General features: G+C 41.6%; 1 long non-coding RNA gene across 2 annotated transcripts in view; it reads right to left on the reverse strand.

The window, feature by feature from the left end:
* Window positions 1–25,780, reverse strand: part of LOC132667812 (uncharacterized) — a 61,073-nt gene that overhangs the window by 22,104 nt on the left and 13,189 nt on the right. Inside the window, exon 2 of one of the 2 annotated variants that reach the window (XR_013555844.2) lies at window positions 1,159–1,278. This is a non-coding gene — a long non-coding RNA (uncharacterized LOC132667812). Of the gene's footprint in view, window positions 1–1,158; window positions 24,795–25,780 lie in introns of those variants that run through there. The other variant, XR_013555843.1, reaches the window with a different exon arrangement.

Raw genomic sequence — 25,780 nt, forward strand, 5'->3', positions numbered from 1 at the left:
TGCCCAGGGAGGGTAGAACCAGCTCATCAACAACACTGAAATGACCTGTTTCTCACACCAGTCCCAAGCTCACTCCCCTCCAGGCTGCCCTGGACAGGGCACCGACCCTCACCCCCTGCCCTCTGCCCACGTTCTCGGTACCCTCGCTAACCTCCACTCTTCACCCGGTTTCCTTTTCTTTCCATGTGCTGCTTCCTGTGTGTAGGAGAGAGATTCAGCCCACAAGGGAATTTCATAATATTTGAATATTTGGTAAAGCAAAAACCTCCTTTGTCTCTAAGCTGGCAAATTGATCCTGCAGCAAATGTATTCGCTTCTTTATATATTGGTTCCGTTAATCAATCAATTAACATAAGGAGAGGGCTCTGTGAGCTGGATGAACAAGAAGCAACCCTGAAGTGCAGGACGTGAAGGGTGAGGAGCACAGTGACTCCCAGCAAGACCCGATGTTTGGCCAGTCTTTCGGGAGCAAACATGACCTGGTCTGGAGACTCGGAGGGACATTTGTGTAAAGACCAGGAGGACAGATGGAGCATTATCAACAGGCTTGGGAAACTGTGCCAGAGTTCAGTTGCTAGAGGGCAAGCAGAGGGCATGGAGAGCAGGGTGAGCGAGGAAGGCAGAGAAGAGGCTGAGAGAGGGAGTGTCAAGTCAGTGTGTGCTCTTGTATGGATATAGAAAATATGTGTGTGGCTCCCAGAGAGAAAGGATACTTCAGGCTGTGCCCACATGGGAGATGGCAGGAGTTAAGGAGGGTCTAGCAGTGGGTGGGGAGAGGTGGGGGGAGAGACAGAGAGAGAAGGAGGGAAAGAGATGGCCCATCAAGTTCAGGTGGAGCAGGATGGGCTGAACAGCAGAACTAGAACCAGAATCCACACAGACTCATGGGAAGGATGAAGGCTGAGGTTCTAGGCATAAGCACACTATCTAATTTTAATTACTTCTGGAAGTCACAAAGGCATATTCAGGTCTGAAAGTGAAAGATGAACCCACCAAGAATTTTAAAGGTGAGACATGACTACTCTAGCCAAGGGTCTAAGTTGAATCTAAAACATCTAGTATCTAAGCAGCGACCATGCAGGACAATCCAACCTCAAGACTGGAACAGAACCAGCAGCAAGAATAACTAGATAGTGAGTTCATGAACTTCTGACTTACAGTTTTCTGCATTTTCCTCATTGGACACAGGACTTCCAAGAATCTGTGATGGGAGTCGGCCAACAGACAGGGGCCAGGTGGATGCAGATTCCCAGGTTAAGAAGGGAGCTGGACAGAACACTGTATCAGGAGAGAAAAATTTCAATGCAGACAGAATAACTTACCTCTGACCTGAGTGTGGTCATTTTTATTTTACCTGGGTATGTCAAGCTCAAAGCATATAAACCCTTCACAACAATTCTCCAATTCTGGAGTTATCACTATAGGATTCCAACAAATGAGATATTGACTAAGGGAATTGATTTTAATATAAGAAGTGCAACCATGCTGAAAGAACATCCACCCCAGCTAAGATAGTGAGAAAGAACATAGTTCGAAGTCAGTCGAGAAGGAAAAGGCAACCACTTGAGAGTGAACACTGGTAACAACAAAACACATGCATGCAATAAAGTCTTGAGTGATCTGAGTAATGGACAAAAAGATCACAGATTAACCCAAATTAGTCACACTGTGGTACAAAATGGATATATGTAACAAATGATTATTTAAATTTAAATTCTTCACAAAAATTAACTCAGAATAGACCCTAGACCTAAAGGTAAAATGCAAAACTACAAAACTTCTAGAAGAAAATATAGAATGGAATGTATGTGACCTTTGATTTGGCAATGACTCTTTGGGTATAATACCAAAAGCACCATCCATAAAATAAAAATTAATAAGTCAGACTCATTAAAATTTGAAAATGTCTGCTCTAGGAAAGACAATGTTAAAAGAGTGAGAAGACAAGCCACAGGCTGGGAGAAAATATTTGCAAAACACATATCTGATAAAGAAGTTGAACCAAACATGTATAAAGAACTTTTAAAAAAAAATTTTTTTAGATTATTTATTTTGAGAGAGTGCAAGTGGGGGAAGAGGAGAGAGAGAGGGAGAGAGAGAATCCCAACCAGGCTCCATGCTGTCAGCCCACAACCTCACACGGGGCTCGATCCCACAAACTGTGAGATCATGACCTGAGCCACAATCAAGAGTCAAACACTCATATGACTGAGCCATCCAGCCGCCCCTACAAATAACTTTTAAAACTCACAGTAAGAAAAAAAAATCCAACTGAAAAACATGCAAAAGATCTGAACAGACACTTCACTGAAGTAAATATACAGATGGAACACTGCAGATGAGCATATTCTAGTAAAAGAAAAATTGACATATTCAGGTCAGAGGAATTCATTCTGTCTGCACTGATGTTTTCTATTCCTGATGCAATGATGGGATATGAAAAGATGCTCAAGATCACTGGTATTAAAACAGTACAATAATGAGATGCCACCACACATTAATTAAAATGATCAAAATCCAGAGTTAAAATGGTGGAGCAGTGGGAGGACCCTAACCTTGCATCATCCCTCAAACACAGCTAGATAAATATCAAATCATTCCCAGCCCCCAAGAAATCAATCTGAATGCTGAAAGGACAAACTGCAGAACTAGAGGGAGAAAAGAAGCCACATTGTAGAAGATAGGAGCTGTGGAGACATAATTCTGGAAGAAAAGAATCATGGATGCTGCAGAGGGGAGGGACTTTTGATCTTGGAGACAAAAGGGAGACAGAGAGAGAGAACAGAGAGAGAGCAGCACGCAGGGGACTGCACAAGAGAAACACTTCTCCCAAAACCATTGACTGGGAAAATGAGAGCAACTGATTACCACAAAGTTTTACAGGCAGTGGAGCCCAAAGTCTGAAGTTTTAGAAGTATGCACCACCACCATGTGGAGCCTGGTGGCCACACCAGTGATCCCGTGGAAAAGGAGGACAGGGGCCCAGGAGCAGACAGAGTGGTTTGAGGATCCTCTGGGTCGCACTAGGAGAGCAGTTCCCCCTTCTTGGAGTGCTTTTGGGAGAGGTGGCATGGCCTCTCTGGGAACAAAAGAGCTGGTGAGTGTCAACGTGCTGCCCCGTTCATTAGCATAGGAATAGAGACACCTGCTGAGGGCAGAAAACCTTGGTGCTGACCTTTTGCCTCACTTTACCATAAACTCCCCGGGGACTGTGTGATGGTTTTTCTGGGACTAACTGGCACCAGCCACAGCGTGGGGAGACCTTCCCCCAGAGGATCAGTGTGGGTCCTCGCCATGCCAGGTCCCTAAAATTTGGAGTTTTGAAACACAGCCACACATCTGGGATAAAACACAGGAGTACTACGCTGCCTCGGAGGCATACAGCTCGGACACAGACCGAGTGATGGCGGGGATCTGACAGAAGCTGGGGACACAAGAGGGGAGATCGTTCACTCTTCTGTGAGGGTTTCCTAAACAGTAGCCAGTGTGAACTCCCTGCTTAGGAGACAAGAGAGTAGACCATTTCTGCTCGCAACCCCTGCCCATCAGCGCTCATAGACCTCAGTGAGCAGCATAGCACCCCTAGTGGAGGTTTGAGCTGCTTACACCAAGCCCTACCCCTCTACACTCTGCAGGTGCATCTTTAGTAGGGAAACTCAGCCTGAGAATCAGCACAGCAGGCCCTCCCTCAGAAGACCAACACATACGCCTCACAGGCACCAAGTCTACTGATCATAGAGTGGTGCAAAGCTTTAACTCTAGGGGGAATAGGATCTAGCCTCTTTGTTTTTTATTTTTTTAATGTTTATTTATTTTTGAAGGAGAGAGAGACAGAACATGAGTGGAAGAGGGGCAGAAAGAGAAGGAGACACAGAATCCAAAGCAGGCTCCAAGAGCTGAAGTGTCAGCACAGAGCCTGACATGAGGCTCAAACTCACGAGCCGTGAGATCATGACCTGAGCCAAAGTCAGACGCTCAACCAACTAAGACACCCAGGCACCCCAGATCTAGACTCTTTTAACAAACAGGCCAAAATACACCTAGTTAAAACTCACCACACACTAGACAAGATATAAACACTCCCCACTGCAGGCCAGGAGAAACTCTGCAGAGGACTCACCTAAAGGAAAGAGCAGCCAAAACACAACAGCAGGCTGCACACTCTGAAACACTTTCTGAAGCTCCAGGCCCTGGACAGTATAGGACCTCTTCTTAATATAGCCATATTCTCAGGAAGAGAAAGGATAACAGCCTTTCCTAACACACACACACACACACACAAACACACACACACACACACACACACACACACACACACACACATAAACAGTGACCTAGACAAGATGACAAAACAGAGTAATTTACCCCACAAGAAAGAATAAGAAAAGGTCATGGCAAGGGATTTAATCAAAACAGATAAAAGTAATATGCCTGAACCAGAATTTAAAGCAGCAATCATAAGGATACTAGCTGGGCTTGAAAAACCATAGAAGACACTAGAGGATCCCTTACTGCAGAGATAAAAGAATGAAAAACTAGTCAGGCTGAATTTTTTTTTAAAAATGCTATAACCAAGATGCAAAACCAACTGGATATAATGACAACAAGGATGGACAATGTCGAAGAATAAATCAGTGATATAGACGATAAAATGAGGGAAAATAATGAAGCTGAAGTGAAAAGGGAAAGAAAAGCTTTACAACACAAATGTAGGCTTAGGGAACTCAGCAATTCCATAAAGCATAAAAACGTTCATATCATAGGAGTCCCAGAAGAACAAAAGAGAGCAAAGGGGGCAGAAGATTTACTTGAACAAATTATAGCTGAAAACTTCCCTAATCTAGGGAAGGAAACAAATATCAAAATCCAAGAGGCATAACTCCCAACAAAATCAACAAAAGCCAGCCAACACCAACACATATCATAGTAAAATTTACAAAATACACAGACAAGGAAAGAATCCTGAAACAAGCAAGGGGGAAAATGTCCTTAATCTACAAGGGAAGAGAAATCAGGTTTTCAGATCTCTCCACAAGAACTTGGCAGGCCCAGAAGGAGATGGCATGATATATTCAATGTGCTGAATGCAAAAAGTATGCAGCCAAGAATACTTTATCCAGCAAGGCTATCATTCAGAATAGAAGGAGAGATAAAGAATCTCCCAGACAAACAAAAACTAGAGAAGTTCAGCCCTGCAAAAAATATTAAAATTTCTTTCCCACAAAGACTAGAAAGGAACAGGGAACATCATCAGAAACACCAACTTTACAGGTAACACAATGGCACTAAATTCATATCGTTCAATAATCACTCTGAATGTAAATGGACTAAATGCTCTAATCAAAAGACATACAGTATCAGGGGCACATGGGTGGCTCAGTCAGTTGAGCATCAGACTCTTGATTTCAGCTCAGATCATGATTTCATAGCATGTGGGTTCAAGCCCCACATCAGGCTCCACACTAACAGCACAGAGTCTGCTTGGAATTCTCCCTCTCTCTCCCTCTCTCTCCCTCTGCCCCTTCCCTAGTGTCTGTCTGTCTGTCTCTCCCTCTTTCTGTCAAAATAAATAAATTAAAAAAAAAGACATAGGGCATCAGAATGGATTAAAAAAAAAAAAGACCCCTCTATATCATGCCAATAAAAGACTCATTTTAGACCTAAAGATACCTGCAAATGGAAAGTGAGGGGACTCTATCTATCATGGTAATGGATGTCAAAAGAAAGCCAGAGTAGCCATACTTATATTAGACAAACTAAATTTTAAAACAAAGACTATAACAAGAGATGAAGAGAGACACTATATCATAAGGGGTCTATACAACGAGAAGACCTAACAATTGTAAATGTTTATACCCCCAACTTAAAAGCACCTAAATATATAAATCAGTTAGAAACAAACATAAAGAAACTCATCAATAATAGTACAATTAATAGTAGGGAACTTTAACACCCCACTTACAACAATGGACAGATCATCTAGACAGAAAATCAACAAGGAACATTTCATCCTAAAGCAGCAGAATACACATTCTTTTTGACTGCACACAGAACATTCTCCAGAATAGATCACATACTGGGACACAAATTAGGCCTCAACCAGTACAAAAAGACTGAGCTCATATGGTGCATATTTTCAGACCACAACACTATGAAACTTGAAGTCAACCACAAGAAAAAAATTGGAAATTAGATAACACCGCAAAAATACAAACAATTATAAGAGAATATTATGAAACATTATACACCAGCAAACTGGGCAAACTGGAAGATATGGATAAATTCCTCAACACATACAAACTACCAAAACTGAAACAGGAAGAAACAGAAAATTTGAACAGACCCATATCTGGCAAAGAAATTGTATCAGTAATCAAAAGTCTCTCAATAAACAAAAGTCCAGGGCCAGATGACTTCCCAGGGGAATTCTAGCAGACATTTATTTATTTTTTATAAATGGTTTTTAATGCTTGTTTTTGAGAGAGAGAGAGACTGAGCATGAGCAGGGGAGGGGCAGAGAGATAGGGAACACTGAATCTGAAGCAGGCTCTAGGCTCTGAGCTAGAGCCCAACACGGGGCTCGAACCCACAAACTGAAATCATGATCTGAGCCAAAGTTGGACACTTAACTGACCCAGGCACCCCTACCAGACATTTAAAGAAGAGTTAGTATCATAATCAATTAATTAATTAATTAATAAAATAAAGAAGAGTTAGTATCTATTCTTCTCAAAGTATTCCAAAAAATAGAAATTGAAGGATGACTTCTAAATTCATTCCATGAGGTCAGTATTACCTCAATACCAAAACCAAAGACCTCACTAAAAAGGAGAATCACAGGCCAATATACGTGATGAAAACACACACAAAAATTCTCAACAAGGTACTAGCAAATCAAAGCCAACAGTGTATTAAAAGAATTATTCACCACAATTAAGTGGGACTTATTCCTGGGCTGCAGGAGTGATTAAATATTTGCAAGTCAATAAATACGATACACCATATTAATAAATGTTTGTTTATTTATTTTGAGAGAGAGAGAGCACCTTCAGGCAGGGGAGGGCCAGAGAAAGAGAGAGAATCACAAGCAAGGGCTTGATTTCATGACTATGAGGTCACAACCTGAGCCAATATCAAGAGTCAGACACTTAAATGACTGAGCCACCCAGGCACCCTCTGATGCACCACATTAATAAAAGAAAGGGTAAGAACCATATAATCCTCTCAACAGATGCAGAAAAAGCCTTTGACAAAATACTGCATCCATTCTTGATAAAAACCCTCCACAAAGTAAGGATAGAGGGAACATATTTCAACATCATAAAGGCCACCTACAAGAGACCCACAGCTAATACTCTCAATCGGGGAAAACTGAGAGCTTTTACTCTACAGTCAGGAACAAGACAGGGATGTCCATTCTCACCATTGTTATTTAACGTAGTATTGCAAGTCCTAGCCTCAGGAATCAGACAACAACAAGAAATAAAAGGCATCCAAATCAGCAAGGAAGAAGTCAAACTTTCACTATTTGCAGATGACATGATACTCTGTATAGAAAACCTGAAAGTCTCCACCAAAAATTCCTAGAACTGATACATGAATTCAACAAAGTCACGGGATACCAAATCAATGTAAAGATATCTGTTGCATTTCTATACACCAATAATGAAGCAGCAGAAAGAGAAATCAAGGAATTGATCCCATTAACAACTGCACCAACAAACCATAAGATACCTAGGAGTAAACCTAACCAAAGAGGTAAAAGATCTGTGCCCTAAAATCTATAAAATACTTATGAAAGAAAATGAAGATGACACAGAGAAATGGAAAAACATTCCATGCTCATAGATTGGAAGAACAAATCTTGTCAAAATGTCGATACTACCCAAAGCAATCTACACATTTAAAGCAATCCCTATCAAAACAACACCCCAGGATTTTTCACAGAGCTAGAACTAACAATCCTAAAATTTGTATGGAATCACAAAAGATCACAAGTAGCTAAAGCAATGCTGAAAAAGAAAAACAAAATGGGAGGCATCACAATTCTGAACTTCAAGTTATATCATAAAGCTGTAGTCTTCAAGACAGTATAGTACTGGGACAAAAACAGACACATAGATCAATGGAACAGAATAGAAAATTCAGAAATAGATCCACAGCTATATGGTCAACTCATCTTTGACAAAGCAAGAAAGAATAGCCAATGGAAAAAAGACAGTCTCTTCAACAAATAGTATTGGGAAAACTGGACAGCAACATTCAGAAGAATGAAACGGGACCACTTTCTTACACGATACACAAAAATAAATTCAAAATGGGTGAAAGACCTAAATTTGAGACAGGAAACCATCACAATCTTAGAGGAAAACACAGGCAGCAACCTTTTTGACCTCAGCCATAGCAACTTCTTACTAGACACATCTCCAGAGGCAAAGGAAACAAAAGCAAAAATGAACCGTTGGGATTTCATCAAGATAAAAAGCTTCTACACAGTAAAGGAAACAGTCAACAAAACTAAAAGGCAGCCTATGGAATAGAAGATATTTGCAAATAACATATCTGAAAGAGAGTTAACATCCAAAATCTGTAAAGAACTCACCAAACTCAACACCCAAAAAACAAATAATCCAGTGAAGAAATAGGCAGAAGACATGAATAAACATTTTTCCAAAGAAGACATCCAGATGGCCAACAGACACATAAAAAGATGCTCAACACCACTCATCATCAGGTAAATACAAATCAAAACTACAGTGAGATACCACCTCACACCTGTCAGAATGGCTAAAATTAACAACACAAGAAACAACAGATGTTGGCGAGGATGTGGAGAAAGGAAAACTGTCTTACAATGTTGGTGGGAATGAAAACTGGAGCAGCCACCCTGGGAAACAGTGTGGTCTCCTCAAAAAGCTAAAAATGGAACTACCATATGACCCTGTCATTCACCACTAGGCATTTACTCAAAGGATACAAAAATACTGATTCAAAGAGGCACATGCACCCCAATATTTATGGCAGCACTATCCGCAATAGCCAAGTTATGGAAAGAGCCCAAATTTCCATCAATGAATGAATGGATAAGGAAGATGTGGTGTGTATACATACCAGAATCAATCAGCCATCAAACAGAATGAAGTCTTTCCATTTGCAAAGACATGGATGGAGCTGGAAGGTATTATGTTAAGCGAAATAAGTCAATCAGAGAAAGACAAATACCATATGATTTCACTCATATGTGGGATTTAAGAAACAAAACAGATGAATATAGGGGAAGGGGAAAAAAGAGATGGAAGCAAAATATAAGAGGCTCTTAACTATAGAGAACAAACTGAGGGTTGCAGGAGGGGAAGTGGGCAGTGCATGGGCTACATGGATGAGGAGGATTAAGGAGGGCACCTGTTGGGTTGTGCACTGGTTGTTATATGTAAGCGACAAATTCTGCTACTGAAACCAATATGACACTATATGTTAAGTAAAGAGAATTTAAATAAAATTTGGGGGGGAAATGGTCACAATCCAACACACGGACACCACCAAGTGCTAGTGAGGATGTGGAGCAATAGAAACTTTCATTCACGTCGGTGGGCGGGCAAAACGGTGCATTGACTTTGGAAGACAATCTGACAGTTTCTGACGAGGTAAACAGTCTTACCAATGGATCCAACAATTACGCTCCTAGGTATTTACCCAGCTGATTTGAAAACGTGTATCCAGATAAGAGCCTACAAGTGAACATTATAGAAGTTTTGTGCAACCAAGATGTGCTTCAATAGGCAAATGGACACACAAACTTTGGTACATCCATACGATAAAATATTACTCAGCCGTGAAAAGAAATGAGCTATCAAGCCACAGAAAGACATAAAGGAAATTTAAATGCATATTGCAAACTGAAAGAAACCATTCTGGAAAGGCTATATACTATGTGATTCCATTTATACAACATTCTGGAAAAGAAAAATATGTAGACACGTTTAAAGGATTAGTGGTTACCATGGGGCACCTGGAGGGCTCAGTCAGTTAAGCATCCAGCTTCAGCCAGGTCATGATCTCACAGTCTGTGGGTTTGATCCCCATTTCAGGCTCCATGCTGACAGCTCAGAGCCTGGAGCCTGCTTCAGATTCTGTGTCTCCTTCTCTCTGCCCCTCCCATGCTCATAATTTGTGTGTGTGTATGTGTGTCTCTCTCTCAAAATAAATAAACATTTTAAAATAATAAATAAATAAATAAATAAATAAATAAATAAATAATAAATAAGAGATTAGTGGTTATCAAGGGTTCAGGCGGAGGAGTGGGGATGAAAAGGTGGAGCACAGGGGGGTTTTAGGGTGGTGAAACTATTCTACATGACACTGTGCATTCATCAAAGCCCAAAAGACCGTACAGCACAAAAATTGAGACTTAATGTATGCACATTTTAAAAAATCATTTAGGAAGTCAGAGACCTAACCCCAGAGATCTGGGAATGTGACCCTACCTGGAAATAGCATCTTATCAAGTTAACACAAGGTCCTACTATAGTAGAGTGGGCTCTGAAACCCATCTGACTGGTGTCCTTCTAAGAAGAGACGGACACACACAGGGAGAAGATGTGATGACAGAGGCAGAGATTGGCATAACGCTGCCACAAGACAAGGAGTGCCAGGGATTGTCAGGCACCACCAGAAGCTGGAGGAGACAGAACAGGATCCTTCCTTAGAGGCTGCAGAGGGAGCCTGGCCCTAACAACACCTTGATTTCAGACTTGAAGGCTTCAGAGCTGTGAGACAATGAATACCCATCACTTTAAGCCACGCACTTTGTGGTATTGTGTTACAGCCTCCCAGGAAACCAACACACCCCCTCTGTTACCTGGCTTGAGATAGAAGGCATCACCCCACCCTTCCCAGCAGAGAAAGAAAAACACCACAGCGCTGTGACAGCTGTCTGCAGAAAAACCCTCCTTTTCCTCACCTCTTGCACCTCGATTCCATTCTAGGCTGGAGGCGTGTGGTTCACTAACACACAACTCACCTGGGGCCATTCCCTTTGCAAGTCTCACACACAAAGCGCCCTTCGTTTCAAAACATGGGGCACCTGGGCTTTGTTTTGGCTTTGGGAGCCCCTGCTGAAACTGAGGTTTTTAAAGCTTCATTTTAACATCTTGCTGCATGTTATATTTGATTCGGTCTCTCCTATTCACTGGATTTCTTCTTTGCCTCTTAATTCAATCAGAATATTTGGGCCAGAATATAGCACATATTTCCTGCACGGTGTCATGCTGTGGCCCGTTCCCTAATGTCCACAGCTGAAGCCACATGAACCCCATCAGGACCCGAAGCCCCACTCCAAACCCCGCTCCAGAGAAAGGCAACAACATCAAAAGGGCTCTGGCGAGATAGCTCATCTGCTCCACGTCAAGTCGGTTTCCTCACTTATTCTTGGTATCCTCGGGATTCTGAAACTGAGATAGAAAACTTCCTATGCCCAGCACCTTTAGAGACAAAACTCCTCTCCCAGCACACAGGCTCGCCAACTTGCAACGACTGCATTCTTGGCTCTGACCCCAGCCCCGTGAGATTAGGTTTCAACTATCTCTGCTCAATCCTTAACTCACCCTTTGAAGAGAAAGCCTGGCTATTGGATCAGGTCTGTACCTATTGCTAAGGAATAGCATTCATATCTCACCTACCTTTCTCTCTTCCCTCCCCATCCATCGTGGCCCACATCAGAGAACACAGGACACCAGACCTCCCTCCTGCTGGATGTGAATAGACAGGCAGGAACACTCAACTGAGCTGTGACCAAACCACAGCTACTCAGAAAATGAGCCTTTACGTGAAGGTGATACTGAGATGTCAGAATAGACAGACAGAAAATATCTAGACCCTTGGGGCACCTGCATGGTTCAGTCAGTTAAGCATCTGACTCTTGATCTTGGCTCAGGTCGTGATCTCACAGTTCGTGAGATGGAGCCCCGTGTCGGGCTTTGCGCCGACAGTGTGGAGCCTGCTTGGATTTCTCTCTCTCCCTTGCTCTCTGCCCCTCCCCTACTCACACACTCTCCCTCTCAAAATAAATAAACAGTAAAAAAAAAAACAAAAACCTGGATCTTTGAAGACCACATGAGCCACTGGATCAACCAGCCCTGAAATCCACCGTATCTTCAGACTCCTGTTACATGAGTCACCCAATGTTCTCATCAGTTAGCCAGTATGAGTCGGGATTCTTTTTTCTCTGCAACTAAAACACCCTATTGGATCCACCCTCAACTTGGACCAACAATCAGACTCATGGCTCCGCACTCTTGTCACCAGATGTTCAACTGAGTGTGTGTGTTTGTCTACACATCTAACTAAACACCTTGAAAAACATAAAATGCCAATTGGGACTTCTAGCATGAGGGCCACCTAGGTGGCTCAGTCGGTTAAGCATCTGACTCTTGATTTCAGCTCAGGTCACGATCTCACAGTTTTTGAGTTTTATCCCTGCATCAGGCTCTGCACTGATAGTGTGGAGCCTGCATGGAGTTGTCTCTCTCTCTCTCTCTCTCTTTCCTTAACCTACTCTCTCTCTCAAAATAAATAAACTTTAAAAAAATGAAATCTTAAAAAAAAGAAACTTCTAAAATGAATTTTTGTATTTGCATACTCTACAATGTGTCAGTGAATCAAATAGAGACAGATACAATAAATATGTCATAACTACAAGAGTTGTGTGCAACACACAAATATAGATTACTTAGCATAACCTTAGAGGAAAAAAATTAGTGTTTTATGTCATGAATAATGATACTTTACCAAAATTACTTGAATGGTATCTGGCATTAAAATGTAAATGCTTTTGTGTAAAGTTTTAGGATGGGGTTTTAAATGCCATCCTAATAACCATTAGGATCCCAATAAAAATAATGAGCAAAAGTTGTGGTAAGCAAACATGACACTGAAGCTATCACAATGGCCAACATTCTGTATGAGTAAATATGTCTATTAAGTCTGCTATGCTATGGCCAGCATAGGGCTAATGCCAAACATCTGATGGCAAACTGAAAATAATCAAATGACAATGGGTGTCTCCAAACAGTCACGGATTTAGACTATGAAATAGAATTTTACATATTAACATTTTTATTCCATGGTCTAACTGTAATACGGCTTTTTTCTTTATCGAAGTCAAAGTTAAATTTTAACACTGAATGTTAACATTCGTATATTTCACTAATTAAGAGCTAATGTATTTCTTTGTAAACCACTAGAATTGCTTCTCTGATAGAACTAGAAAGTAAAACTGGGAATTGAATCTGGTCCCTACACTTTTTGTTAATATGGTCACCAAAACCCTGAAGCTCTCCTACATTTTCAAGCCAATGATTCCACATTAATGTCACAATTTGGTTTTGAAACAAATGCATTACAAATGTTCACAGATGTTAGAGTTCAAAAACTCACATTTAAGGCACATACATTCTTCGGCAGTAGTAAAGAGTATACTGGACTTTTGAAGAATTTACAAAACACCCCAGAAAACATTTGTATAAAGAAAAAAAGTAACTTGACATCTTAACTGAAGTCAGCCTCATGACAATTACAAAAAACTAAACACAGATAATTAAGCCATTTATTATCATCCAAATAAACACCAGTAAGGTTTAGATAAACTATCTAATGAATAGTCTAAAACATAACACAATGGTGAACACCATCTCCAAAAGCAATTTTAAAATATTTTACTTAAGTGGAAAATAAAAAGCAATAGTCTTGGCATTTGCCCAAGACATGCATTCTCAAATTCTTGTATTTATTTACTAGAACCATACAGTATCTTTCATCTTAAGAATTCCAACTTAATGCTAAGAATCTTGAAAATAACCAGAGGCAAGCACACTGCTTAATTGTCCTCAGACATCCCCACAAGAAATTATGTACCCATCAAAATTTAAGGACTAGCTTAAAATAAACAATTACACTTACATAATAACTTCTCTCCCTCCCTCCCACCCTCCTTCTCTCTCTCTCTCTGTCTCCCACACACACAAATACACAACCCCCCAACCTTCCCCACCAATACACACACACACACAGAAAGAAAAAGTACCAAATTGATTATTTGGGTCTCAATGAATAGGCAGTAAGTAACTACTTAGTCTAAAGTTTTTAAGCCATAGTCTTCTGATCTATAATTGGTCACCTTTCATTTTTTTCTACACAAATTAGTAAATTATTAACTGTTTTCATTTCAGTTGTAATGCAAAAAAAAATTTAATGTAAGCACTTTCTCAATTGGAGTGTCTGCTTTATGTCCAAGGACACAAGGGGACTCCACCCTGCCGGCAGGCTCATCAATTACATAGTCATTGAGTGATACCACTTTAACAGATAAATGAAGCATTTTTAACCCAGTCAAGGTAAAGGGTGAATTGCATTGCAGATGGCAGAAGAGATATATATCTTGCCATATTCTGAGTAAGAAGAATGTTAGGAGAACTGCATCGCCTTAGGGAATGGTGTGCAAATCTGCCAAGGGAAACACAGGAAGAGGGTGCAGGGCAGTATTTACGGGGAGGCACGATGTAGGTTCGCTGATGTGGTTCCTTTGAATTATATCAGCTTCATAGTTATGTTTGCATTAAGTGATGTGTTTATTTGGTTTTATAGTTGTGTAAGATCCATAGAGGTAGAAATTTTTATATAGATTTGTATTTCTACATATATGAATACGTAAAAGTTGAGGCCCCTGGGTGGCTCGTCAGTTAAGCATCTGACTTCACGAAGCTCAGGTCATGATCCCACCGTTCATGAGTTCGAGCCCCGCATCAGGCTCTGTGCTGACAGCTCGGAGCCTGGAGCCTACTCCGGATTCTGTGTCTCCCTCTTTCTCTCTGCCCTTTCCCCAAGCATGCTCACTTGCTCGCTTGCTCTCTCTCAGTCAAAAACAAATCAACATTAAGAAAAAAAATGTCTTAAAGAATCATTTAACTTAAAAAAAAAAAAAAACACTTAACTGAGTCTCCCAAACCCTTTCATTTACATACATACACACACACACAAATGGGTTTTTGTATCAAATCTTACCATTCCCCTGAGATCTTCTTGTGTGACTTACCAACAAACTGGCAGAGAGGAAACATTTCAGACAATTGCTACATTATGACAAAAGCTGAGCCCCATGGCCCACATCTTGTTGGCACAAAATTCAGTCTTGCAACATATTCTTAAACAGATAGATTTTATCCGATAATATAATTGCCCATGGCTCTGAGAACACAGGTTTCATGTATGGCTCTAGCATTATGGCAGCAAAGAAAAATAGAAATTATCACACTGATCCAATGTATTCACTCATCAAACCAATATTTATAATTATACAGGGCTTCATAGTGGCTGCTGGAGATGCAATGCTGATTTTTAAAACAGCACCATGACCCTTGCCTTCATGGAGCTTATGGTCTAGTTGAGGCAACCGCTACTAACCAAACGATCGTGCAAAGACAGTAAAAACCGCTGATGGTGTGTGCTCTGAAGTCACCCCCTGCCGTGAGGAAGGTGTACAGATAACCAAGTAAGTTTTCATCAACCTAATATTCTGTTGCCAAAAGGGCCCTTGCTTTGACCTGAAGTGGATGTAGACCAGCTTTCTGGCTGTCAGCACAAAGAACACGGCCTTGGAGGTCACACAAGTCACATTTTTCACAGTCTTATCTGAAAACCAACGAGCTACTTAGGAACATAGCTGACCTAATACTGCAATTTGAAGAAAAAAATTCCAGTTCATATACCAGAAGGAGGAGGAAGAGAAGAAGAGGAAGAGGAAGGAGAAAAGGAAGGAGAAGAAAGAAAAAAGGAGAGAGGAGGAAGGAAAGGAGGGAGGAAGGAAGGAGAGAGGGAAGGAGGAAAGAAAGAAGGAAGGGAGGGAAGGAAGGAGACAGAAAGAAAGAAGAAAAGAAAAGAGGACGCCTGGCTGGCTTGGTCAGTAGAGTGTGTGACTCTTGATGTTGTAAGTTTGAGCCCCACGTTGGATGTAGAGATTATTTACAAATAAAATCTTAAGGGGCACCTGAGTGTCTCAGTCAGTTAAGGTTTGGACTTCAGCTCACGTTATGACCTGGTGGTTCATGAGTTCGAGGCCCCCATCAGACTGTCTGCTGTCAGCACAGCACCTGCTTCAGATCCTCTCTTCCCCACCCTCTCTCTCTCTGCCCCTCCCCTGCTCCCTCTCTCTCCTAAAAATAAACATTTAAAAATTAATTTATTTATTTAAAAAATTTTTTAAAAAGAGGAGGGGGGGAGGAAGAAAACAGTGAGACACAAGTTGAACAACATATTCCTCGCCCACACCCCCCAATGGCTCTCATGATATTCAGGGCAAAAGCCAAAGCCCCTCCAGAGGCCAACAAGCCTAAGTAAACGATGCCCCAACCCCAGCCTCATTACCCCCTGCTACCCCCTTGCTCTCCAGCCACATTGTTCTCCTGGCCATTCCCAGAGCACACTAGGAACTCACACCCACACGAAGGCTTCAGTGGGGTGCTCTTCTCCTACGCATCTGTACCCCTCACCCCTACTTCCTTCAAGGGTTCACTCAAGAGACACCTTCCCAGTGAGGCCCACTATGACCACATTCTTAAATGTACCACCTTCCCCCACATTCTTATTCTGTTTCCATAGCACCCTCCCCTTCTAATGTACTAAATAATTTACTTTTTTGTGCTTTGTTCATTGCTCCATCACCAGCAATAAGAATTGTGCCTGGTAATAATACCAACAAATACTTGTCCAATAAACCAATGAATGAACATCTTGGCAAATCCCTACCACGGTGTCACAAGGGAACTCTGTCATAACGTTACCCCTGTGAATGCCAACAACAGATCTCCAATGTGCAGTTAATAATTATGTCAAAAGTTTTAAGTAGTTGTTTTCTTTTTTGAGAGCAAGCATGAGCAAGGGAGGGGCAGAGAGAGGGGGGAGACAGGGGAGAGAATCCCAATCAGGCTGTCGATGCCAGCACAGAGCCTGACTCGGGGCTCAGTCCCACAAACCATGAGATCATGACCTGAGCTGAGATCAAGAGTCGGGCATTTAACTGACTGAGCCACCCAAACGCCCCAAAGTTCCAAGCAGCTTTTAAATATATGTATTGCATAGTCATGATGGACCAGGCACTGTGCCAAAGGCTGCAGGTCAATTATTTAATTGTTGCCACAACTCTGTCAGAGGCAATCTTCCCCTATATTACAGATGAGGAAGTTGAGACCTGGGGAGATCAGGTTATTTGGCAGTGGTCACACAGGTGGCAAGAGGAAGAGCCAGGGTTAGAGCAGGACTCAAGTCAAGAACATCTGTATCCGATGCCCAAGCTTTCAACCACTGTCTTGTCCCACTCACCTGTTCAGCTAAGAAGGTCTACAGAAGACTAAAATATTGCAGTGCACATGAGCAGCGATCCAATCATCTGCCTCATCCATGAACAATTCTAGACAACAGGGGACTGCATCACCTTTGTTATAATTATTATCATAATGACAAGGAGGAGGAAGCAGGTGATGGCGAGGGATCAGAGCCTCTCACTCATGACGGATCTCCATGTGATGTACTAAGCACTCATGCTTGACATAAATGTCCATAAATATTATTTCTTGATTTTTATAAATATCAGTCAGCAGAGAGTTTGGGGTTTTACTCTGACAACTATCTAAAGTGTAAATAACATACTGCAGAGTACAGGCAGGGCCACACCCCTTCATCATCCAGTGGGTTTAAGTAGGATTTGTAGAATAAACCACAATGTACCTGAACAGAAGGCAGTTCACTCCACAGGAAAGAGGCCTGGGGTCATCATTTTCCCCACAAGACACTTTCTGGGTCCCACACACAAACAAATGGACCGTTGAAGTCCAAGTTGTGGGGCATTAAGGATACCCACAATAATTCTCACTAGGCAAGTGTTTTTAAATGAATCTTACCAATGCTATTTGTAGCCATTGTTTAAAAAACAAAACAAAACAAAACAAAAAAACCTTAGTAAAGGGCCAGAAATGTCTTGAAACATTTTAAGCTCAAGTACCTTAAATAAATGGAATGGACTATTGTAGAGCGGTTAAAAATAAGCTTTTAAAATGGCAGTTTGGCTTTTCCGGGGCACGTGTGTGGCTCAGTTGGTTAAGCACTCTTCATTTTGGCTCAGGTCATGATCTCACGGTTTGTGAGTTCAAGTCCCGCTGACGGCATAGAGCCTGCTTGGGATTTTTTCTCTGCCCCCCTGCCCACCCCTTCCCCACTCAAGCTTGCAATCTCTCGCTCTCAAAATAAATAAACTTTAAGAAATATTTAAAAATAAATTAAATTAAATGACAGTTTGGGTTTTCAAAGAGACTCTTACATTCTGCTCTCTGATGATAATTAGATGTCTATCTATTAAGGCAACTTCTAGTTCTTGATAATAAAGCCAGGTCATCAACATATGGGATAATGCTTTCTATTCTGTTTTCCGCAACCAAAAACATATGCCATGTAAACTGAGGAAAATGCCAGACTAAAATGTGAGGAGACAATAGCTAAAAGGAAAGAGCTGTTGAAGGCACCCCTGTTTACTTAGGTTGATCATGAGGCAAGTGTCAAGCCCTGTGACAAGCTCTAGGGACACAGAATAGATGAAGGTCAATTCACACCCTGGAAAAACTTGACGCCTCTTGGAGACACAGACCTAGAAGCCAATTATTATGATGTATGCCAGTACGTTCCAGAACAGAGATGGGAGCAGATAGGGTGCGAAGGACTGACCACTTTGGCCTGGGGGCATCAGGAAGAGGCACCATTTGACCAAATCATAGAGACTAAGTGGATTCTGTCAGGAAGAGAAAGAGGTGGAAGGAAGCAGTCGAATATTTAAAGAAACAGGAATTGAGAGTTATGACCTACAGAACTGTGATCACCTTCTAGAGGGAAGAAACTCCTTGGCAAGAGGTGGGGGGAGAAATAAAACCAGTAGTCAACATCGTGGGTGACACCCACACGCGGTTTCCCTTGACTTCCCTTGGGGTCCTCTTTAAAATGCCTGAATACTGTGCATGGCACCTTGGAACCTAAATGAGTCAGAACAAAAGATTTTGGGAAAAAAACATGACACAGGAACTTTTGCCTAAAGGAAATTTTTTTTCAAGGGGTGAGAAAGATGTGAACGGAAACCATGAATTCAAAGTGCAGAGCACAGAATCTCGCCACAGGCAAAGTCAGAAATCTTTACAAGACGGTGCATACAGGCTAAAGACTCTGTCCAGGGCTATTGAAGTACAAAGCAAAGAGAAGGGTGTTTTTCCCACGATGACCATTTGCACAGGGTCCATGATGTGAGGGCTTCTACTTACACCCCAAGGCAGCATCTAAGACAGGTTCTAAGCAGCCTTCATTCTGGATTGTCAGAGGCCAGAGCCAAGAACAGCCATCTGATCGCATGACCTGTGCAGATCCATAGGGACCAAAGCTCCGAAGAGCCCCACACTGTGTTTCACGCTGTGGTGTCACCCCTCGAAATTCTTGATAGTCTTGTTTTTTAATTTGTGTTTTGGAAATGAAATCTAACAGGACCACAGAGCTTAGAATAAGCAGAAGAGATATGCGCAAAGCATGTCTGTCATTCCCTAACGGCCCCTTCGCCCCCTTCACATGAAGCATCCGCCAAGCTCCATGAGCACAGATTCCTGTGGACCCCTTGGAGTTCAGTTAGACTCAAAGCCAGCACAAGGGAAACATGTTCTGTCTGTGATTGATAGGCTCTGAGAGCCACACTTTCCATTTGAACTAGAACTTGCTTCCCATGTAAAGAAGACATGGTGTTCTAAGAAATACAAGACCAGGGGCGCCTGGCTGGCTCAGTCGGTTAAGCATCTGACTTCGGCTCAGGTCATGATCTCACGGTTCATGAGTTCGAGCCCCGCATCGGACTCTGTGCTGACAGCTTAGAGCCTGGAGCCTGCTTCAAATTCTATGTCTCCCTCTCTGCTCCTCCCCAGCTCATGCTCTGTCTCTCTCTCCTTCAAAAATAAATAAAAAATTAAAAAAAAAGAAATACAAGACCATATTCATTCTTACTCTTGTTATCCTGTATTAGCCAACCAACTTTGAAAATAGTGACCTAGAAGGAAAAGGAAAGAGATGGCAATTGCCAGGGAGAAAGAAATATTCTTCTGTCCGAGATGCTTCTAGTTGAACTAAGAATGAAATTTACGTGAGGCAGATTAAGAGAAGAAAAACGAAGATTAATTCCATGCGCATGGAGGCCCAGTAATAAAATGGAGACCTGAAGAGTTGACCAAGACAGACAGCTTTTACACTTTTTAGACGGAGACAATAAATCTGTGAGGAATTAACAGGACAAGGAAAACAACTTGCAGAGCTTCAACTAGTAAGGAATTCTCAACAGAATTTGGGCCAGGGTAGTAATGAGTAGGAAGTCACAAGAGTACATTACAGCCTTCTTGGCTCGAAATTCCCCATCTCTGGTGATGGGATGTCTCTCCCTCCTGGGACAGGGAAGGCACCTTTCACATGGGAGATTTGTTTCCTGCTATCAGGGGGACAGAAGGGTCTGAGGGTCCTCGCACTGGCCATCTCTCACATAACTTGGATTTAAAATAATCTATAAGCCACACTGGCCCATCTCGAGGAGGCCTGCCCCTGGCCCCCACACAATTTATAGCTCTTTCCCCTAAGACCCTCCTTGCTCATCGGTGAGCCTAACCTGAGCAGACAGTGTTGGTAGAACGCGTGCACGTCAGGAGGAGAAATAAAAACAGTTAAGTCAATTTTGTGCGGTCTTACAGCCGTTCTGGTAAAAACAAAATGCACGTGCCTGTACAAAATATGTATTGTGTCGTTCTAGGTGATTCCACACACAAATTAAATGCTTTTGTATCTGTACTAAAAACAAGCATTACACAATATAAAGATGACTAGTAAAAATTCATGCTAATAATTTAAATTTTTAATTATTCTTTCCTTAGAGTGACATTGACTAGCAAATAAGAAAACATCATGACAGGTTGAGAGAGACTGTGGAAAATAGGAAAAAGCTTTATATTTCAGTGCCTTAAACAGTACTTTTTTTCTTTTTTGAACAAGCAACATCACATTTTCCTTTTGCACTGGGACCCACAAATTAGTCAGCTCTGATGTGAACTCTTAGTTATTAGTCTATATAGATACAGAAAAAATTATAGATGTGTCTGACATATGTACGTAGGTATTTTCATATATGTGTGTATATGTGTGAACATGTATGTAACTATGTGTGTGTAAATGTGTGTACATATCTGTGTGTATCTAGGTGCATATGCATGTATGTATGTGGATGTATCTATGTGTATATCTATATGCATATGTGTGTTTATTTATGTGTGTGTACATACTCACATCATATTTACATATTCCTTAGCTCTGTCCAACAAAAAGACCTGGGAGTGGGCTGCTTCGGCTCAGGTCATGATCTCACAATTTGTGACTTTGAGGGCCCCCCATCAGGATCTCCACTGTCAGCACAGAGCCTGCTTCAGATCCTCTGTTCCCCCCTCTCTGCCCCTTCTCTGCTTATTCTCTCTCTCAAAATAAATAAATAAACTTAAAAGAAGAAAAAGAAAAAGAAGACGACCTGAGAGCAATGACACTCTAAAAACAATGAGCTCATCTGGCTCCTAGATCTGGCTGCTAAATGCCATTCTCCACTAAAGAACCCAAAGAAAAACTCTTAGAAGAAATGGCAGATTAGGGGGCAAGGAAAGTACAATATAAACTTTGCACATGTTGTGCCAGAAATTGATGATGGGGTGTGTCAAAAGGATGCAGAAGACACCCTGAAGTGGTTCTCCCTGACTAAATCTGAAAAAAATAGCCCATTGAATAAAATAACAATTCTTCAGTCTACACTGGTATAAACAAATGAGTAATTGGAAAATTTGATGATGAACATGCAATTTACATAGTCTCAAAGTACCTCTTCCCCAAAGTCTTGTTAGTTACAAAGGGAAAAAGAGTATCTTTATGATGGAGGTGCCTGCCAGACACCACGGTAATCAAGTGCTCAAAGGGAATAGTAGCTAACCCATAGCGGTACAAACTGAAACCCTGTGCCACCTGATAGGATGTGGTGACAAGAACACATACCACTTCTGAGCTTTTCCTGCCAAAAATGCGTATATTGAGTCTAATATAAGGAAAGAGATGTACTGAGGGACATTCTACGAAGTCACACCTGTAATCTCAAAAGTGCCAATGTTGGGGCGCCTGGGTGGCTCAGTCGGTTGAGCGTCCGACTTCAGCTCAGGTCATGATCTCACGGTCCGTGAGTTTGAGCCCCGCGTCGGGCTCTGTGCTGCCAGCTCGGAGCCTGGAGCCTGCTTCGGATTCTGTGTCTCCCCCTCTCCCTGCCCCTCCCCTGCTCATGCTCTATCTCTGTCTCAAAAATAAATAAAAAACATTTTTAAAAAAGTGTCAATGTTATAGAAGACAAAGAAGGACTGTGGAACATTCCAAGCTTTAAAGATATTAGGAGACACATAACTAAATACAGTGGTAATTCTGGACTGGATCCCTCTCCTGTAAAGGGCATTATTGGGACAATGTGTAAAACTTGAAGGGTAAGTGAGAATCACAAAACAGTAATGTACGGTTGTTAACTTCCTGACTTTGAAGGCTCTCTAGTGACTATGTAGAAGAATGTCCTTGTTTGCAGGAAATACAGATAAAATATTCTGTGGTGATAGGACATCATATTGGCAACTTTCAAAAGATTCTGAAAAAAAAACAAGTTTCTATAATTGCGACTTTTATGTAAATTGAGACTGTTTCAAAAGAAAAAGGTTAAAATGAAAAAAAGTAAAAGATTGTTCTCAAGTGAACAAAACAAAAAAGTCTTGTCCTCCTTTAATACTATTTCAACACCCTGAACCCACTCGGGTTTTACAGAAATCCTGCTTTTAGGAGAGTGCATGGGAAGGAGAAAAGTGTGGAAATACTGCCACCTACTGGTCTTAGAGCAAATATATTTTGGGTGATGGGGGCGGGGGTGGAGGTGGAGGGGAGGCCATCCTGAGGTACCCTCTGCACTGGGAAGAATAGAGCTTTTTATAGGGATTGACTTTTATTTATTTTTTTAAAAATAATATATTGTCAAATTGGCTAACATACAGCGTGTAAAGTGTGCTCTTGGGTTTTGGGGTAGATTCCCATGGTTCATTGCTTACATAGGACGCCCAGTGCTCATCCCAACAAGTGCCCTCCTCAATGCCCATCACCTGTTTCCCCTCTCCCCACCCCCCAGCCCGCCATCCTCTCTCAGTTTGTTCTCTGTATTTAAGAGTGTCTTATGGTTTGCCTCCCTTCCCCTCTGTTTGTAACTATTTTTTCCCCTTCCCCTCCCCCACGGTCTTCTGTTAAGTTTCTCAAGATCCACATATGAGTGAAAGCATATGATATCCGTCTTTCTCTGACTGACTTATCTCACTCAGCATAATACCTTCCAGCTCCATCCACGTTGCGGCAAATGGCAGGATTTCATTCTTTGTCATTGCCAAGTAGTGTATCATTGTGTATATAAACCACATCTTCTTTATCCATTCGTCAATTCATGGACATTTCCAAAATTTGGCTATTGTTGAAAGTGCTGCTATAAACACTGGGGTACAGGTGCCCCTATGCATCCGCACTGCTGTATCACACCTAGGGATTAACTTTTAAAAACTGTCAGAGAGCTAAGGAAACAACAGGTCACTGCATCTTGAGGCCTGCCCAAGAATCCAATCTGACACTCGGAGCTGGTGGCAGATGGCTCTTTGTGTTTCAGATGAGCCCAGGGCATAGTCTGGACTGAGTTTAAGAGGAAGGGATACATTTATGGGGTACGATAAAGGCGCAAAACTTCATTCCCCAGCAGGCTTGGAGTCGGTGAATCCTCTGGGAAAAAGAAGAAATAAGAGAACTGGCCCAGGGATAAGGTACCAGGCCAGGACCCTGGGAGAGAGACAGCTAGCAAGATCTAAACTGGCTCATAGGGCAGCTCTGTGGGAATTGAGAAGACACAGCGTCCAGGACAGGAAAAGGCTGGATCTCAGCTCACACTCACCCTCCCGGCCTGACATCCAGCTTGCCGATCATACACAGGGGCTCCAGCTACTGCTAAGATTCTCCCCCACGGTGGGGTGAACACTGAACCACCTAAAAGTTATTTGTTAGTCTTTTGAAATTCCATGTCTACAAAACTAAACAGTCTCGCTATGTGATCTAGCAATCGCTCTCCTTGGTATTTGCCCAAACGAGCTGAAAGCCTGTATTTACACAAAAACCTATGCAAAGGTGTCTCTAGCAGCTTTATTCATGACGGCCAAAACTTACAGGCAACCAAGATAAATTGTGGTACAGTCACACAATGGAATATTATTCAGCACTTAAAAAGAGATGATCTATCAAGACATGAAAAGATGTGGAGGAACCTTAAATGCATCTTACTAAATGTAAGAAGCCAATCAGAAAAGGCTACATTCTGTATCATGCCAAGTATATGATATTCTAGAAAAGGTAAAACTATGGAAAGAGTGAAAAGAAAAACTTCAGTGGTTGCCAGAGGTTTGTGGGGATACAGAGGACTTTCAGAACAGTGAATCTATTTTGTATGATACTCTATGAGGCACCTGGGTTAAGCATCTGACTTCAGCTCAGATCATGATCTCACATGGTTTGTGGGTTCAAGCCCCGAGTCCGGCTCTGTGCTGACAGCTCAGAGCCTGGAGCCTGCTTCGGATTCTGTGTCTCCCTCTCGCTCTTTCTCTCTTTCAAAAATAAATAAACATTTTAAAAAATTATTTTGTTTGATACTCTAATGGCAGATGCACATCATTATATATTTATCAAAACCCATAGAATATGCAACACTGAGAGCTAACTCTAATATAAACTGAGGACTTCGGGTGAATATGACTTGTCCATATAAGTTCACTGAACATAACAAGTGTACCTCTCTGGTGAGACATGTTGATGGTGGGGAGGCAGGAGGAGTTGGGGAGGGTGGGTAAATGGGAAATCTCCATATTTTCTGCTCAGTTTTGCTGTTAATCTAAAATTTCTCTAAAACACAGTCTAGGGGAGCCTGGGTGGCTCAGTCGGTTGGGCGTCTGACTTCGGCTCAGGTCATGATCTCACAGTTCGTGGTTTCGAGCCCTACATCGAGCTCTGTGCTGACAGCTCAGAGCCTGGAGCCTGTTTCAGATTCTGTGTGTGTCTCTCTCTCTCTGCCCCTCCCCCACTCGTGCTCTGCCTCAAAAATAAGTAAACATTAAAAAATTTTTAATAAAATACAAATTCTATTTTTCAAAATTCTCTCTATATCACCAATAACCATAACGACAACTGAATATAGTCAAAATAAAGAGAGTAAGAGATACAATTGCCCACACCCTTTCAGCACTGAAAGGTCACAAATTCATGTGTTTGAGGGGGGAAAAAACGAACGCCTTACAAGTATTCAATTAAAACAAATTTTAAGATGAATTTCATCTATTTCTTACCCCTGTAATCAAGAAATATGCAAGAAATCTTATACTTAGTAAGGGGAGAAAAAAAAAAAGACTAGAAAAACAAGTAAAGCTTGTGCTTAGTTAAAACCTCAAAAGATTGGAAATTCTCCAGGTTAAATTCTTTAAGTGCAAACATTCCTTAAACATTCCTTAAACTTAAAGGAATTCCTTAAATTCCTTTAAGTGCAAACATTCCAGGTGTTTGGGTATGAGAAGGTTTTGTTGTCTTGAGGTTA

The sequence above is a fragment of the Panthera onca genome, chromosome B2 (genome assembly GCF_046562875.1).
Source record: "Panthera onca isolate mPanOnc1 chromosome B2, mPanOnc1 haplotype 2, whole genome shotgun sequence".
Classification (NCBI taxonomy): Eukaryota; Metazoa; Chordata; class Mammalia; order Carnivora; family Felidae; genus Panthera; species Panthera onca.